Here is an 18172-nt window from a genome sequence, read left to right on the forward strand (position 1 = left end):
AAGTTGAAGGAAATAAAAATATTTCATGCCAAAATATCCTTCTTCAGCATATTTTGAGATGGCTATTCAGAGGGCTTGCAAATGGAATTAGCCCTGAAATAAGTCTTTTGTGGGGCATACATTTTTTAGGAAGAAGTCCTCCCCTATGAAAGTAAATTAAAAAATAGGGAAACTGACTATTACACCAGATGCACAGATATCAATGTATGGACACAGGAAGCATGAAAAACAAGAAAATATGACACCTCCAAAGGAATACAATAATTTTCCAGCAATAAATCTTAATCACAAAGAAATTTTCAAAATCCAAGATAAAGAATTCAAAATACTGATTTAAAAAAAGCTCAGTCAGGCATGGTGGCTCATTCCTGTAATCTCAGCACTTTGGGAGTCCGAGGTGGGCAGACCAACTGAGGTCAGGAGCTTGAGACCAGCTGGGCCAGCATGGTGAAACCCCGATTCTACTAATAATACAAAAAATAGCTGGGCGTTTGAGATTTTTTTAGCCATTATTTCTTTAAAAAAGATTTCTGCTCCTTTCTTGGAATTTCCAAATACATGCATTGGTTCATTTGATGGTATCCCACAAACCACATAGGGTTTTATTTCCACACTCTTCGATTTTTTTTTTTTTCATTTGAGTGGATGATTTCAAGTAACCTGTCTTTGAGTTCATAGATTTTTTTCTTTTGCTTGATTGGGTAAAGAGCTACTATTGAGATGTTTGAAAGCTTCCTTTGAAGCTCTCTGCTCCATTTTGGATTCTATTCATTGTAGTCGTCAGATCCAGAATTACTGTTCGTGTCTTTTTTATTTGTATGTATTAGTTGAATGTCTCATTTGTTCGTGTATTGTTTTGGTGATAACATTGAGTTGTCTGTGTTCTCTTGGAGCTTGCTGAGCTTCCTTAAAGCCATTATTTTGAATTATTTGTCAGGTAGTTTGTAGATGTATATTTCTTTGGGGTCAGTTATTAAAACATTATTGCATTTCTTTGGTGGTGTCATGTGAAATTTTGTTGTTGTTGTTGTTCTTGAAATCTTGAGTTGCCTTCTTTGCATTTCAAGAAACAATCACTTCATTCAGTTTTTACTGACTGGCTTTGAGAGTGAAAAATCTTCATCAGTCATTCCAGTTAGGCATTGTGGGGGTCTCTCAGATCTTTTCTGTGGATGCCCCACTCCATTTTTCTTTATCCCTTTTGGGGAGAAAGTATTGGTATCATATGCCTTATCTCCATCCCACAAAGCCATTTTTTTTTCCCCTAGGGAAGTGCCCTGAAGAGTTCAAAGTCAGATGCTTTTCCCGAATTTAGTAGAGTTTGATCTGGGTGTCTGTGTATTGTGTATGATTTTTGTAGACTCACATGTACTGTCTTCAGGGGAGCACAGAAGGTGGTGCTTATGAAAAGGAGGGGCACGTAGAGTGCTAGGGACACGTGTGGACCACCTAGGGGTCTGCAGTTAACCTGCGTTATGAGGTTGGTGGTCTGGACTCTTGGTGGAGTTTGCGAAGTGGTTTGTAAAAATCACAACACTTTATTGAGTTCTGTGCTCCATTGCTCTGAGTGCCTATTCAGTTTTTCTTCTCCTAGCTGCCTGCAAACTATTGAGTAATCCCAATTCTCTCAGTTTTCTGGGTGGGATAAGACAGATGTTGGCCTCCTCGGTAGTGTCCCAAATGGCTAGGGAGACAGGGTGCTCATTATACTCTCACTTTCCCCTGTGAGATAAATTAAAGGCAAAGAGGGTCTCCCGGCACAGCACTGAGCTGTGCTGCTTTGGTGGAGGGGTGATGAGGATATAGTGAAACTGTTCTCTTACCCTCTTCAATGCGTCTATTCATAGATTAGAATAGACACCTATAGGGTGCTGGCATCTCTCTACTGGCCTCCTATTCTCCCTCAAAAATACTCTCATCCTTGTATAGTTGTCGAAATTGATGTTTGTTGGGAAGATAAGAGCTGCAAACTTCTATTTTGCCATCTTGCCAGTTTTTCCACTAGGTTTTTATTTTAGGAATTATTAAAATTTACACTATAAAATACTTAAGGATATAATTTTGTTCATTCATTAATTATTTACTCAGGCTTGGTTGATTGCAAAATATTGGGAACATACCAAGGAAAAAGACAAACACCATGACCTCTGGAAGTTTAATTTCTAGTGAAGGAGACAAAACTGAACAAAAAAAGAGTGATATTATTTGTGATAGATATACTGTGATGAAAAAAAATAAAACAATGTAAGGGGAGGGAAACCCTTGTGTAATTCTTGTCAGGGGAGACCTCCTTCAGGAAAGGAAATTTGCTAGAGAAAGACGGTAAGATAATGAGGGCGAAGAGTATTTCAGGCAAAGGGGAAAAATTCTGGAAGTCATTTCTATCTTGAAAGAACATAATAATTTAACAGAACTCAGAAATGTCTGTGAACTACATAAATAAATGCCATTCAACCACAATCATTGTATCACCACCTCAACTTCCCCAGAGACCAGCACCTTCTCTCATGCCATCTGCCATGAGAGGAAATGTTACTAAGAGGAAGTATGAATGCAATGCAACAGAGTTCTAAATCTAACATAGTTAAAATATTGGACTCTTAGAAATTTTACAAAAGCACATGGACCTTCCCAACACCTTGAAAAGGGCCTGTGCAGTGTGGTGACCTGAAGCTTAAGCTTCATTTATTTTATGGTGAATCTTCTTTTAATCAAAGGTCACAGTTTGTTCTTTTCAACTTTTTCCCAGGTAAGGAAAAAATCAGCATTTAAGTACATGGTGTAAATTAAAGGATTTTAATCCTAACAATGGGAATTCTGACGAAGAATCTCCTAATACACCAAGAGAGAGCCAGTGGGAAAAAAATGACAAATTCTATTTTGAACATGTTCATTTCCAGCTGTCTTATGAGATACCTAAATAAGGATGCCCAACTCTAGAGCTCAGGGAAGAGCTGAGCTTAGAGATGAATGCTTTGGAGTCAACAACCTATAGACAGCATTCAACACCAAATGCTGGATAAAATCACTTTTGGGCTTGAGTGTAGTAAGAGAAGGGCACCCAGGACTGAATTCTGTGACACTCTGACATTAAGTCGTTTATTTGTCTAAGATAGGAGCTACTGTGTTGCTTTTGTGTGCTCACAGAAATGCAATAAAAAGAAACAAAAAAAGATAATTTATGAAGACGGACCATGATCATAGAAGCAATGGCCTTGGACTCGGTAACAGAATGGAATCCATCAGAAAAGTCAGGGAGCTGGCCTGAAACAAGGACAAAGGAAATTCATCCATTATAAAAGGAGGGAAAGTGGAGTATGTAGGTATATAGTGTCTAATATAGTGTACATAGGGTATAGTGAAGTGAAGGGAAGTATCAAAATATCAGAAACTCATTCTATTTCTACTAATTGCAATTCCCTTTAGGCACCTGCATATTGCTCCACATAACTATTAAAATTCTGATACCTTTGTCTTTATCTATGGATCTATCAGTGTATCAGTCTATTTATTTCTGGTTTCCATAGTTGAATATAGAAATTCTTTGAAGGCAAGAGTTATCCATTACTGAGCATTCCTCCAAACATACGTACACATGTTTTTCAGTGCTTAGCACATTTTACAGAAATGTAGGGGATAATAATTTCCATTATTTGATCAATAAAAATAAATACATGTTTGGTTATCTACTAGAAGACATGCTCTATGAAGGCAGGAGCTTTGAGTGCTCTGTTGACTGCTCTATCTCCAGCATGAAGAAGAGAGCCCAGCCCATTAAATATTAGCTGTGTGTGTATACTCTTCAATCTGAAGACTGGATATGTGGACTTTTAAGACTATTGTATACCAGGTCCACCTGAAGGGTAGAAGGAAACGATGACTCTTGTGAGGAAAGTAGTAAAGAAAAAGAATTTTAAGGGGAAAGAGAATAAAAACAGTGGAAACAAGGATTATGTTACAACTAGTTTAGGAGTGGTTGGTACGTCTCAAAGAAATACTTATTTCAAAGAAATAGAGAAAAATGTTGTAAAAGTCAGCCGTGGCTAGGGAATGGGAAAGATGAAGTCTGGGAATGCTAAGAACATTGTGGGAAATTCTGAGAACCAAGGTATATTTTACCATCTCTCATTAGTTTTCTGGTAAGACTGAGGTCCAAGGTCATGATTTGCAGAAACCATAGTGTGTAAATATGGCAGCTCAGTATGTCTGGGCAAGGAGGGGACAGCATAAGTGCTCTTTACCCAGTCTGGACTCTTGTGTAGCATAGAAAGGATCATCAGTTACTGCTTCCTATGAGAGAAGGGATGGTTTAAGCACTGGGGAGCTTTTAGACGGGCTCCTTTTGGCACAAGTAAAGTGACCCTGAATAGAAGGTTTGATGGACAGGTCTCTTAAAGCTCACACAATTACCTTGCTGGGTGAAATATAGTGATGAGAGTTGGAAAGAGGCCTACTCAGCCATGAAAGGTGCTGGCCTCCCAGGAATGTGGCCTGGCTGAGCAAACACATCTGGAGCTACAAAAGCCAAGATTTGAGTGGGAGCACAGGCAGAATGCCTTAGTTAAGACTAGATAAACCAGGTTTTAGCATACATAGTCAGCAGACGGTGAGGATCAAAGACTTGATACAGAAGAGATGAGCCCAAGACCTCCTATGAGACCTAAGATCCCTTTCTTCATCCTGATATCAGGAGGGTAAGAAGCTTTTCCTACAGCTAACAGCCATATGGGCAATCAAGAGGGTAGAAGTTGGGAGGAACAGGTCTGTTAGAGTGAGACTCTGCAACAGTAAACTACTTGAAATAACCTGGGAGACTGTTAAGTTTACGTCTCCCTCACCCTCTTGGTCTCAGCCTAGGGAAGTGGTGGCTGGTGAGGAGGAATTGAATCAGCTAGAGAAAATAGCTTTTGCTTTTGTGGGAGTTTTGATGTCTTCTTCATTTCTGAAGAAGACATTCAATCTTCCAAATTCACAAATGGGTTCTTTTGCTTGATAAGTTCTGCTCTTGATCCTCTCTATTGCATTTTAAAATTTCTGCAGTGGGATGAAATCTGAAGAATTCTATTCTAACATCTTGCTGATGTTTATCTGATCATCTTTTGCCATCGGATGTGCCTGTCACAGTCTCCACCAGAAGCTTTATCTTACTACAGAGTCCAGATGCATTAAGCCTGTGTTCGAGCCATGATCTTCCTCTGAAGAAGAAATGAAGAAGAAATTTATCTTATTTTTGGATATAGTGTTCTTAGTTGGCAGTTTAATTATTATTTTTACTTCATCACTTTGTATACGTCATCGCACTTTCTCCTGGCCTATAAGATCTCTTCTGAGAAATTTTACGTTCTACTTTACTGGAACTTCATTAAATATTATTTGCATCATTTTTCTCATTGCTTTCAGGATTTTCTCTTTGTCCTTGGTTTTTGATAGCTTGACTATAACATGATAGCTTGACTAAAACTTTGTATAGTCTTGTTTGGATTGAATTTGATTGGAGAACTTTGACCTTTCTATAAGTGTACTATTTATATTCCTCTCCAAAATTTGGAAAGTTTTCTACTCTTATTTCTTTAAAAAAGGTTTCTACATTGTCTTTCTTTTCTCTTTTACATATTCTTATTACTCTAACACTTGCCCTTTTGATGCTGTCCTATACATCCCATAAGCTTTCTTCACATTTTTTCATTCTTTTTTTCTCCTCTAACTGTATATTTTCAATCAATCTTTCATGTTCCCAAATTCTTTCCTTTGCTTGATCAGTTCTGTTGTTGATTCTTTCTATTGCATTTTAAAATTTCATTCATTGTATTTTTCAGCTTCAGAATTTCTGTTTAATTTTTTAAAAAATAATTTCAATCTCTCTGTTAAATATCCTATTTTGGTCATTTGTTCTTTTTCTAATTTCAGTTAATTGATTTTTTTTCAGGTTATTAAGCTTTCTTAAAACAATTATTTTTAGTTATCTATCAGGCCATTTTTTTATCTTCATTTCTTTTGGAGTCAATTATTGTGAGATTGTTGTGTTCTTTTGGTGGTGTTATGTCTCCTTGGTTTTTCATATTTCTTGTTGCCTTATGTTGATGTCTGCACTTTTGGAAGAAGCAGGGACTTATTTCAGTGTTTGAAGAGTGGCTTTGTCTGGGAAAGCCCTTTACCAGTCAGCCTGCCCAGAGATTTTGAACAGGTTGTCTGGTATAGTCCAAAGGTGGGTTTACTGCTGGAGTCCTCAATCAGGCTGACCTTGAGCCTGACTCAGCAGGTGGGTGGCCTGATGTCTGAGTCTGCAGAATTGAGGCTGAAGCCTGGATCCACTAAGGTGGACCTGTTAATTGAGTGTGTGGGGATGGCCTGGACCCTGAGTTCACAGGGAGTAAACTGGTGCAGGGATGGGCCTTAATTCTGAGTCTCCAGGGGCAGACCAAGATCTGGGATGGGCCTAGTGCCTGGGATCACTGGAATGGACCTGGGCCCTGAGTCCACATGTGCTGACTTGGAGCCTGCTTTCACATGGGGTGGTCTTGGAGCCTCAGTCCATAGGGTCCAGCCTGGCACTGGATGTATTGGGTGGGCTTGGGCCCTGGATCTCCTAGAGCAGGCCTGGCCTCTGAATCCTCTCAAGTCAGGGGCCACAGGGACTGGCCTGTGGCCTGGGCTGGCCTGGTGCTGGAGCTGGCATAGAATGTGGGTCCAAATGGGCTGGTCTCTAACCTAGGATTTTAGGTTCTTGCCTGGTGTCTGGAGTCACGGGTTGGCCTGTAGCATGGGGTTGTGGGGATTGACCTGGAGCTTGTGTCCATTAGTGCTGACCTAGAGACTGGATCTGCAAATGCTGGCCTGCAGGCTAGGTCCTTAAGTGTTGGCCTTGGTCCTGGGTCCTTGGGAACCAGTCTAGAACTTGGGTACACAGGGGCAGTCCTGCAGCCTGGGTCTGTGGCGATCAATCAATCCTGGGGTCTGCTAAGACCATCCTGAACACTGGGTCTGCTGATGTGTGAGGCTGCAGGGGCCAATCTGGACAGTGGGGTTGTGAGGACTGGCCTGGCACTGGGCAGGCCTGGAAACTGTATCTGCAGGTGCCCACCTGGTATTAGAGGCCAGCAGTGTTGACTTGGTGCTAGGGTATGCCTGAATCCTGGGGGCACAGGGTCTGGTTTTGTGCTGAATGGGCCTATTTTCTGTTTCTGCAGGGTCTGGCCTATTGGCTGGGTCCATAGGTGCCAGCCTGTTGACTAGGATCGTGGAGGCTGGGATCATGGGGACCAGCCCATGGCTTGGAGTTGTCTGGAGCCCAGGGCTGCTGGGGCTAGCCTGGTATCACCTAGGCTGGGCCTAGAACCTTACTATGTGAGAGCTGGCCTAGGGTCAGCATTAAGGAGATGGAGACCGAGTCTACTAGGCAGGCCTGAAGCTTGAGGCTGTGGGATCTGGCATAAGGCATAAGAGCAGGCTTGGATGCTCAGTCTACAGATACTGACCTAGAGCCTGGGGCTGTGGGCGCATGCCCAGTGCTGGGTTTTACTGGGGTGGATCCAGTGTTGGGGTCTGAAGCAAAGGTCAGTGCTAACTTATCTCTCTTTCCTTCAAATGTTGGGTATCTTCTGTCTCTTCTTTTTTTCATGCTATACCTAGGTGTGTAATCTCTCACCTCGTTTCCCTAGACCTTGTGAAGATATTTTTGTGCATGGATAGTGATTCAAATTGATGTTTCTGCAGTGGGATGAATTTTGGAGAATTCTATTCTAACATCTTGCTGATGTTTATCTGACCATCATTTGCCTTCAGATGTGCATGTTACAGTCTCCTCTAGGAGCTCATCTTATCTACAGAGTCCAGATGCATTAAGGCTGTGTTCAGGCCATGATCTTTATTTTCAATTTGTCAACTCTACTAATATTACCAAGTAATTGGTCTTAATTTTCCTTAGAAAGATAAAAGTCTAATTTTTAATTGTATAATTCAGGTGTGGATACCTCTTCACTATTTATAGAGTTAATTATAGATTATAAAACTAATTATGCACTCTGCGGTTTTTCCCTCTGAAGCTGCTCCAGATAGTCTACATTCACCTTCACTACATCTTTGTGATGTGGTCATCAGATCAATTATTTTTCTCTAATAAAAAGAAAAGGAGGGAAGTGGTTTGCCCAAGGTCACTGATCAAATTAGCACTAGAACTTGGCAGCTTGAAGCTCGAGTCCCATGATTCCTGCTCCTGTGCTCAACCCAGAAAGCCCTGCTGCCTCCCAGAGCATGATGCTCTCTCAGGAATGGCTCCATGTAAGCTAAACAGGCAGACCTCCCCCTTATGTTCAGCTACACAGAGAGGATGCAACCTACTGCATGGTCAAATCTGTTCTCACTCTTCAACCAAATAATAGCATATGCTAAAGAGATTACACAATGACCAAGAAGCAGCCCTCATCTTTATCCAGTGCAATGAACCCTGATGGAGCACCTCAGCCTTATAAACCCCTTGTTACAATGACAGAAAAAGCAGAGGCGTTATGTACCTGTCAGTCACATTAATCTTTTTTTTTTTAAAAATAGAGAGTTTAATACATGGAAGGTCCTAAGGTATTTCTCATGGATTATCTCATTTAATCCTTATAAAATATAATGAGGTACATATAATCATGCTGACACAAAACAGGTAAGTGCCAGAGCAAATATCTAAACCCAAGTCTGTGTAACTCCAGCCTCCCATTATTAGAACAGGAGGTGGCATGAAGGCAGAGCCTCACAAAACAGGTCACTGTCACTCATGGGGGTGGGAGAGACATTTAAGTAAATCAGTAGGGATGGAGAGGTTAAGTGGAATGAATGCGCCTCAGGTTAACTCTTGGCTGTAGTACTAATTTAATTTTGTGATCTTGGCATAGTGAAGTCCATTGTCAAAGAGATTCCACACAGATTGACATGATTTTTAAGCACAACAGATGTGAGGGGATGGAATAATGATGAATATCCTCACAGAGGAGGGAACACACGGAAATTTGTCTTTCAAATAGATTTGGATTCTGAATTTTTATCTGTCTATCAAGGCATTACTACTCTTTTTTTTAAAGGCATTGAAGAACCACAGACAAGCTCCAGCATAAATATGCAGTATATCCTGGCACTTAAAAATATGCCCATTGAAACTGGGGCAGGTTCAAATTAAAGTGTTGCCAGTAAGCATAAAGGAGAGGAGTGAGTGAGTAATGTGTTACTTTCTAAACTGTAGAATAAATGGTTCATAAGCCAATTGCTGTGTGGTGAGTTTATCAGTTAGCAATCAAGTAACAAATTACCACAAATCAGTCATTTATTTAGCTTATGGCCCATGAATCAGCAAATTGGTCTGGGCTCAGCTGGGTGGTTCTTTTGCTGGCTTTCTCTGAGAGCTCTGACTTATGTATATATCTTCAGTAGCTGCCTGTCAGCTAGATGGTTCAGCTTCTAGGGCTTCCTGGGGCTGACGGTTCAGCTGGGGCAAAGGTGGTGATTGTACCACACATTTCTGATTAACCAGTAGTCTAGCTCAGATTTCTTCATGCAGACTCAAAAGCAGCAAGAGAGGAATCCCCAATGCACATGCACTATTTCCATTATTTGCCTGCATAATATTTATTTGTATTCCATTAGCCAAAACAAGTTACAAGACCAGACCAGACCCATGGAGGTAGAGGAAGATTCAACATTTGATGGCAGAGGTACAAAGCATTGTGGATATTTTTGCCATCTACCACAGTCTACTTTCTGGCCACAATAACTTATATTACTCTCACTTGTAAGAAATGCTCCCTAATTTAGATCCCCCAAAAGTCCAGGGTCTCAGTACCCCCTCAGATATGCAACCTTTATATCCAGATACTAATGAATTAAGAGAAGATATATGCTCCCTACCACACACACTCTCTGTATGCATATAGATACCCCATACAAATCACGCTGTGCCATACTCTACCATATGGTTATAACATTCCATAATAGACACTCTCAATCAAAACAGGCATTCACTGGTTCATAAGAATTTTGAAATCCTGCAAGATAAATATGCCAAATTCCTTGCTCTATTGGCAGCAGATGTTCCTTAATTAGAGCTTGGTTCTGCTCCCTGGGAATGGTCTTCCAATCTGTTGCTTCCTAATCTATTGCTAATTCAAGATTAATGGCTTCCTAATCTATTGCTAACTCATGGCTGTTGGCTCCATCTCTTGGGCTTATGGTACCTTTTGGGAAATGTCATTTTCTTCTTATTAAAAAAAAAAGGCCCATTTTGCAGGAGAGCAGCTGTCTAAATCTGCTTTCTTCAAGTGGAATTTTGGGATCTCAGAGATCCTTTCTGAAATGTGAATAATTTCAGTCCCTTTAGGTCAAATGTAGTAGCTCTTTTGCTTCGATAAGTTTCTCAGAAGTCCTTTCATTTAGTTGAAAGGTATTTCTAGCACTACTCTAAATATTTTAGAGGTCTTACAATTGGCTTTTCAGTCACACTTGTATTTATATTTATTTATTTATTTGAGACAGAGTCTCACTCTGTCACCCAAGCTGGAGTGCAGTAGCATGATCTTGGCTCACTGCAACTTCCGCCTCATGAGTTCAAGTGATTCTTATACCTCAGCCTCCCAAGTGGCTGGGACTACAGGTGCCCGCCATCACACCCAGGTAATTTTTGTATTTTTGCCTGTAGTCCCAGCTACTCGGGAGGCTGAGGCAGGAGAACGGTGTGAACCTGGGAGGCGGAGCTTGCAGTGAGCCGAGATGGCACCACTGCACTCCAGCCTGGGAGACAAAGCGAGACTCTGTCTCAAAAAAAAAGAAGCCCTTTCACCAGGCTAGTCTTGAACTCCTGGCCTCCAGTAATCCGGCCCCATTGGCCTCCCAAAGTGCTGGGATTACAGTGAGCCACCACACCGGCCTGTAGACACACTTTTGATTTGATATTTACCATTAAGAATGTTTTACTAGCTGAAGAGGCAGAACATGAGATTTTATTTTCTAACCCAGTAAATGCTGAGCCTTCTATATTCTTTCTAAATTCTGCATATAAATGAAACAATTTTTTCTTTAACTCATCTCTTTCTTCCTGCCTCTTATCATAAGAGAATTGAAATAGCACTTTCAAGATTCTGGTTGGTGGTCTCCTTAGCAAATCTGAAAATGTATTGGGTGCTTGCACTTTTCAGAGTTGCTGCAGCTGTAAGTTCTGCCAATTGTTTTGCTCCTGTAGAACTCCACTCACCATTTTCCAAACTTTGCAAATAACTTCTTCACTGCTTTTTCAGCTTCTGTCTGTTGCCTGGTCTCAAAGCCAGTGACATATATTTTAAGTTTTCTTTTGATAGCAGGCCACATTGGATTTCCAATTTTATTATCAGTTAGCTCTTCTAGCATAAAAGCTACTGCAAAACTTGGCTGCTTTAAACAACCATCACTATTACAATTTTGTGGGTCAGCAGTTTGAGCTGTGCTCAGCCAAGTGGTTTTTTGCTGGTCTTTTGTTGCATTCACTCATGTGTCTGAGTGCATTTGAGCTAAAAACTTTGCTTTTGGAGTTAACTGGCTGGGCAGGTTAATTGGGGCCATGACTGGGCCATGTGTTTTTCATTACCTGGCAGTCAAGCTCGGACTTTTCTACACAGCGAGATGGCAGGGCTCCTACGAACAGTATGGAGGAAGCTCTAGCATGCAAACCCTTCAAAGCTTCCACTTGTGTTACTTTTGTCACCATTTCATTGTCCTAAGACAATCACAGCCATTCCAGATTCAAGAGGGGTGGAGAAAGATCTTCCTTTTGTTTTTTTTTCTCTATATTCTGTTTTCTGTAGCCCATAAGTTTCTCCTTTTCTTTTCCTTTTCCATTTTATCTTTTTGTTGGACCACAGCCTTTTAAGAAATGGTGGGACTTTTGTTTATTTTTGTTGTCGTTTTACCACTGTTGCTTGAAAATGTCCTTATTCTGTTCTCACCTGATTCATAGTTTGCCTGGGTATGTAATCTGAGTAAGGGATATTTTGCCTGCCAAATTTTGAAAGTATCTTTCCACAGCTATCTTTTACATTAACTTTTGAAAAATCTGAAGATATTCTAAATTGTGATCCTTTGCATTTGACCTAAATTTCTTGTAATGAAACCGTGATTCAATTTTCATCCCTTAAAAAAATGTACAATGGTCATCCTTCAATGTGTTAGGAAGAATAACATAAGAAAGTAATGTGTGTAAAGTGCTTAGTGGAGATGTGGCAAATAGGAATTGCTTCCCAAATGGTAGTGCCATTCTTCACATTCACTCACTTCTATGGGGTAACTCCACACAAGGAATAAGGGCTTGGCACACACTGAGCCACTGCTCATTCTTCCAAATAGCCCACATCTTTTAAATGTTCTCAGATATATTTTGCAAATAGATTGACCGAAAAGGGAAAAAGATGGTTTTAGAGCTTTATTTGTGTCCTAACATTTTTGGATGAGAAATTTTTCTTATCCTTCTAGAAAGCTTTTATCACACTTGGGCAGTAATGTTGGTTCTACATATGTCTGGCAGTGTCTTTGACAAAGTCACTGGATCAAAATTGAAAGGAGAGCTTTTGGATTACATGCTAGCCAAGCTAATGCTGACTTCTGTTCAGAGAAAATTTGGATATTTATTCTTTACACTGAAGATCCCAACTTCCATTACACAGGTGATTCTATTTAAAAAAGAAGGAAAGAAAGAAAAAAGGGATGAGATGACATTATTGAGCTAAGATGAAAATCTGAAAATTGTGATAAATACTCATTTCAAACCTTCTACAAGAAACACAGTTATGTGCCACTGCTAATTAGTGCTGAATATTAGAGGATTAGAGAAATTGATCCAATATGAGATTTTTAAAATCCTTTCTCTATTTTATTCCTTAGTTCTCTTTCTTCAGCATTTCAGATGATGAAGAGGTGTTTAAAAATGACATAGCATCTCTTTATCATGCAAATCTGAATATAAAATGTGAATAAAATTAAATCATAAGCTGTAAGTTGAAGAACAATAAAAACATTAAAGTTGCTCTAAAAACCCCACTTTTCCCCCAAGAAATTAACCTTGTAAATACATTTCCTTTTCCCTTCAGAAAAGAATTTATTTTTTTTGCAGGTGCAGATGGGAAATCAGAAAATATATTCAAAAGCATTTTAATTTTAAACATATGCACTTGATTGTTTACTATAGATATTCTCTGAGTTTGAAAAAGCATAAAGGCTCAACCAAGATACCGCAAAAATACCAAGCAAAAAGGTACATGGTAAAGAAAAAATATTCACCAAAAGAATGTTTTAGTTATCACTGTTAGTTCTCATATCAATTCTATATCACATTATTATTGAATGTATTAAAAATATAGAAACAGGACGGATATTTTGGTCCATATTGACCAAGTCTGTAAATAATAAGTAAACTGATGCCATGTCTCAGACCACATTTCCAGTAGCTAACTTGGAAATCAATATCTACCTGCCATATGCCAGCATTTAAGGAAATCTCCACTTAATTGCCTTCTGGCCATATACATGAGTTGATGCTCATTGAATTATCCTGCAGCCTCCAAAAAATGTACTATGTTTTAAAGAAAACTGACAAATAAATATAAAGACACAAATACCTATGCCATGATTTGAATGTATCCTCAAAAGTTCATGTGTAGAAAACTGATTAAGTTTTAATGCAGTAGTGCAATGCAATAGTTTAATGCAATGCAATACTGTTGAGAGTTGGGACCTTTAAAAGGTGCTTAGGTCATGAGGGCTCTGCCCTCTTGGATGGATTAATGCTGTTATCTTGGGATTGATTTTGTTATAGAGGGTTTTTGTTGTAAATGTGTTTGGCCCTTTCTTGTTTTTCCTCCCTGTCTTTGTGCCCTTCCACCATGGAATGTTGCAGCAAGAAAGCCCTTGCCAGATACTGGCCTCTCAATCTTGGACTCCCCAGCCCCCATAATTGTGAGCCAATAAATTTATGTTCATTATCAATTACTCAGTCTTAGGTGTTCTGTTATAGCAGCACAAAATGATCTAAGATAGTCTACAACTAATTGTAATAAAACACTGGGTATCATATATGCTACAACACAAGTAAAAACACTCTATAGGTATACGGTCAGTGCCTCTGCTTTAACAAGGCTCAGACATTTGATAAAATTATACAATTATTAGTCTACTAGTAATGTGTATAATGATGCATAAAAACAGATAGTGACTGGAGGCACTGGAGGCACAACGACCAATTAGAACATTGTTTCTTTATTCTAGGCCAGAGTTAATGAACACCTGAATCTGCAAATATGATTTGAATAGGAAAGAATGGGCAGATACAAGACATATTGTGAGGGGAATCTGAGGTTTGAGTAAAAGATTTCTTGCCATCCTAAAGGAAAAGAGTTGAGATGAAGGAATGAGTCATAAAATTAATATGAAGATTTTTACATCTACAGTCTTAAGAGTAATCGGATTTTGAAAATTTGACCAAAATATAAGCCTCTTCAGCCATCAGAAGGACACTGTCTTCTGTGGAAATTGTAGATCTAGCACCTTCTCTGGGCTGCTCCTTGCCTAGGTGGGTCAGGCATCTCAAATGAACCTTTTGTATTTAATAAAAGTTATCTATGCAACTGGTACAAAACTAGATACTTGAAAAAAACACAAATTCAGATCAAACCTCTTCATTATGATTGAGTCTTTGCAACTTTTGAAAATTAATGGGCATCTGCTATGTTCTGGAGGTGCTTTTGCACCCAGGAAGAGGTAGCCCCAGCTGCCAGGTGAGGTCCAGACCAAAAGGCAGAAAGGTAACATGCAGTCTGTGCTGGTCATTTCTGCTTCTCTAATCATTGTCCTCCCCTCATAAGTAGATAAAACAACATTTTAAGGGTTGAAGAAAGAGGATAAAGCAGTAGTGAGAATCACCCCAACTTCTTCTTCTTTTTTTTTTTGAGATGGAGTCTTGCTCTGTCATCCATGCTGGAGTGCAGTGGTGCGATCTCAGCTCACTGCAACCTCTGCCTCCTGAGTTCAAGCAATTCTCCTGCCTCAGCCTCCCGAGTAGCTGGGATTACAGGCACCCACCACCACACCTGGGTAATGTTTGTATTTTTAGTAGAGACGGGGTTTCACCATGTTGGCCAGGCTGGTCTCGAACTCCTGACCTCGTGATCTGCCACCTTTGGCCTCCCAAAGTGCTGGGATTACAGGTGTGAGCCACCGTGCCTGGCCAGAATCACCTCAACTTCTGCCAATGCCACTCCACTGACACCATCCTCACTGAGGCCATGGCGTCTCTGTAACTAAATCCAGTGGACACTTCTCTGACTCTGTAGCAGTTGGGAGGAACAGAAATGTCAGAATAATATAAAAAAAAACAACTCAAACTGGTGTAATCAAAGAAGGGACATTTATTCATTGGTTTACAAAATTTGAAATTCCCAGACTTCCAGCTCTGTACCAGTTGTTCCAGCAAAATTCCTAGCATGGAGTCCCATTGGCCTCACTGACTCACAAGCCTGTACTGTGCTCAGTGTGTGTGGGGTGGCTGGGGGTTCACAGGTGGATTGCTTGTACCTGGGCCACCGTAAGACCCATTGGGTGGAATTTGCTCAAACCAAACTGAATGAACTAAAAGTAGAGGAGCCATTATTCCCCCACAGGAAAGCTACATTCTCAGAAGCATGGGAATCCATACATATCTACTACAGTTTTTATTTTGTTTGACTTGACAGGAACAGTAGACATACTCTTTCCTTGCTATCTGTGACATCATTTTGCTTTCTTCCACTTTTCTATCCTCTCAGTTTTCCTTACAGGATGTACTAGACCTGATTTCACTTTGCATTTTAAAAAATTCCTTATGTAATTTTAGAAATTGATTCAGCCGTTCACCTTGACTCCTAGCTAGAGAGGCCAGATGAAAGCTACATTATTTAATCATTTGCAAAACCCCAGGTCCTGTCACCAGGACTGCATCTCTCCCCACTGCCATCTCTCTCAGATCTCCCAGCATTTAAGTTTTGGAAAGCCTCAGCTGTGCCCACTGTGGAGGGAGTACTAGAAGTTCCTACCAGGATTAGTGCTAAATACTCCCACAGAAACTTCTGCTTTCTTGATGGCTGCCTAGAAGGGCTGGTTAGCACAACCAAGAAATGCGGGAAAGCTAATGCACAGGGAGGTGGAGTGATCAATGAAAGGCAGCAAATAAGAGAGAGCCAGAAGAGACACTGCACACTCTTCCTCTGCCCAAGAGACTATTTCCAAGGGCAGTGGTTACACAAAATCTCTTTGGAGATGTCTTGCATAACCAAAACACCACACTGTGTTTCTTTTGAGGCTGTGGCAAAATATGTAACACATCACTATGTATTTGATTTCCTGCCTTTCCTATCTCACTTTTATTTTTCTCTTATTCTTACTTCCTGCTATGGCACACCCCTCAGCCCCACCACCACTCCCCATAGGAAATCTGGGCTTAGACACAGGACCATCTTTCTCTGATCATCACACATTTACAGTGCTCTGTAGGGTTATTCCAAGGTCAGCTATCTTCTCACAGCACACATTTTTCTTGGGAGCATCACTCATGCCTGAGATTTCAATCACCAACCATAATCTGATGATGCCCACATCTTCATCTCCTTTGGGTTCTGCTCCTGAGCTCCAGATCCACAGATTCAGCTCTTTCTGGACATCACTACTTAGAAGGCTCACAGGTATCTCCAATTCAACATGCACAAAGCTTATCCACATGCCAAACTCAAACTGCTCTTTCCTTGATGTTTTTTTTTTTTCTTAGTGACTGGCACCACCACGCACCCAGCTGTCTAAATCAGACATCTGAGAATCACCTTGATTCTTTACTCTTTTCTACTCCTCACTCTGCACAACCTGTCTCTCTTCAGGCCTTGACAATTCTACCTCTAAATCCACCCCAGCCTTATTAACTTCATTCTGTCTCCACCACCAAACCTCTGCAAGCCATCCACTTAACCTCACCTGCATTCCTCCAGTCCATCATGCATATAGCAGTCTCTTTGAAATATCAATTCTAAAGGCTTTTTGTCCTCCTTAGGTGAATACTTTTTGATGTTATGTAGTCTGCTTTGTATGCTCCACCTGTAGTTTCCACCTATATATTTTCAGGTTCATTGCTTGCCTCTCAACAATCTAATGGGTGTAGGTTCCAGCCCTGTTGAACTTTGAGTTGTGGGGGCCGGGGGCCCTATGTTCTCTCTTACCTCTAAGTCTTCACATAAGCTATTTCCTCTGCTTGAAAGAGTCCTCCCTCTTCTCTTCACCTTGTTAATTTACACTCATCCTTCAGCTATCAGCCTACATTCCCCTTCCTCCAGGAAGTCCTTCTGGATCCCAACCATTCCTCCAGTCCAGTTCAGGAGTTCTTGCCATGATTCCCACTGCACCTGTATGTCTGCTGTCATTCATTACTTTACAGCACTTAATCAGAGGGGCCGTTTCATTATCCTTTTCATTTCCATATAAGGTCAGGCCTTTGCCTACTGTGTTCATGGTCACTTTTCTCAGAACCTGGTCTACTGATTGGCTTAAAAATATATCTAATATATAAACACATTTATAAGTGTTCTTGTTTCTTGACATTTTGGCAAATCTAGAACATGCAGTTTTGTCTTACAGGAAGTTCACAAATCTAGTATATGCTATCCTGCTTTTGCAGAGTCTTTTAACAGCTTTTCTTACAGAATTATATGAGATGGTATTATAATGACTTTTAAGACACTAAACTTTTAGCTAGGTGTCTTAAACTTCTAAGAAATATGAGCACAAGGATGTGAATGAAATCCCTATTACATATTTCAAAATCTGTTTCCTGCTTTGCATTCTACATTCTGGTTTTTCTGAAATATATGGCTTAAAACCTACAGTTTAAGAATCGATTTCACTGCAAGTGAGTTGACTAAACACTCATCTTTATTGCTTTCCGGGGACTATCACTTGTGCACAGGGAGCCTTGTATACACTTACAGTGCAGGCATTTTCAACCATGTCTCTCTTGGAGTTTATTTTATTTTTTTGTTTGTGTGATTAGCCTAATCTAATATAACTTTAAAGATTCATTCATGTAGCATTAAATTTTTATCATGCTAAATAGTCTATGGTAGTTTAAATTTGTTGATTAAAAACAGCCAAAAGACACTTA

At 40.1% G+C, this 18172-nt stretch overlaps 1 long non-coding RNA gene across 1 annotated transcript; it reads left to right on the forward strand.

Moving 5' to 3' along the window:
* The first annotated feature begins 9655 nt into the window (after positions 1-9655).
* LOC130541754 (uncharacterized) lies at positions 9656-13983 on the forward strand. Its single transcript, XR_008955857.1, has 4 exons — positions 9656-9692; positions 12527-12665; positions 13112-13252; positions 13895-13983. It is a non-coding gene; the product is annotated as an uncharacterized LOC130541754 (long non-coding RNA).
* The last annotated feature ends 4189 nt before the right edge of the window (positions 13984-18172 follow it).

Source organism: Pan paniscus, chromosome 7, assembly GCF_029289425.2.
Source record: "Pan paniscus chromosome 7, NHGRI_mPanPan1-v2.0_pri, whole genome shotgun sequence".
NCBI lineage: Eukaryota > Metazoa > Chordata > Mammalia > Primates > Hominidae > Pan > Pan paniscus.